This window comes from Mus caroli, unplaced genomic scaffold (assembly GCF_978045245.1).
Source record: "Mus caroli unplaced genomic scaffold, Mus_caroli_1 scaffold_4, whole genome shotgun sequence".
In the NCBI taxonomy this organism is placed as follows: Eukaryota; Metazoa; Chordata; class Mammalia; order Rodentia; family Muridae; genus Mus; species Mus caroli.
This window is the reverse complement of record NW_028227259.1, coordinates 124,966,760-124,967,558: the sequence shown is the minus strand read 5'-3', so window position 1 is coordinate 124,967,558 and position 799 is coordinate 124,966,760.

The following is a 799-nucleotide window of genomic DNA, read 5'->3' as shown; positions in this document are numbered from 1 at the left end:
ACACACAAAGACACATGCACACACACACAAACCCGCAGGCGTGCAGCAGAACCATCACTTGGCCTCCAGTCTGAACTTGCTCTTGCTTCTGTCTTCAGCATCTCCTCCCACAGACAGGGCGCTAAGCACAGAAGCACCTATTTCTTACCCTAGTCCTTTGTGCAGCCCCAGCCAAGGACCTCACACTCATCAATCTGATGTCTCCTCTTGGAGCATCCTTGTGCCTCAGCAGAGCAAGGAGCAAAAAGTCAGGATGCCTGGGACTGGAAGACCTGGGTTCAGATTCTAACTCTGACAGTCGTACTATGTGATGCTAGGTGACTTACTCAACCTCTCTGTCCATCTGCCACCCTGGATACTTATGTTAAGACCACTACCAGGCATTTAATGGGGGCTCATTAATATAACCCCATTTTTACAGATGGAAAAAACTGAGGCCCAGAGAGGTTAACACAGGGCAGCACAGCAAAACAATAGATGAGAACTTGGGCGGGGAGGAGTGTGGGGGCTCTGCTTCCTCAGGCCTGACTCTGAGGTGCTCTGTGGCAGCCTATCTTGGGTCCCCAAATAGGAGGTCAGGAAGACTCAGCAGACCTAGGGACCTGTGAGCCTGGTCCCCAATGTTCCCAGGCTGCCCAGAGGGTCAGAAGTCACACCAGGAGACAGCAGAACCATAAACAGATAATCTCAACAAACACCCTGAGCCTGAGTCAGGGAAGAGAGGAACTCAGCAGGGAGGAGAAAACGAAAGTGAAGGGAGGTGACTCAGGGAACACACCCCACTGTCACCTCAGGAACA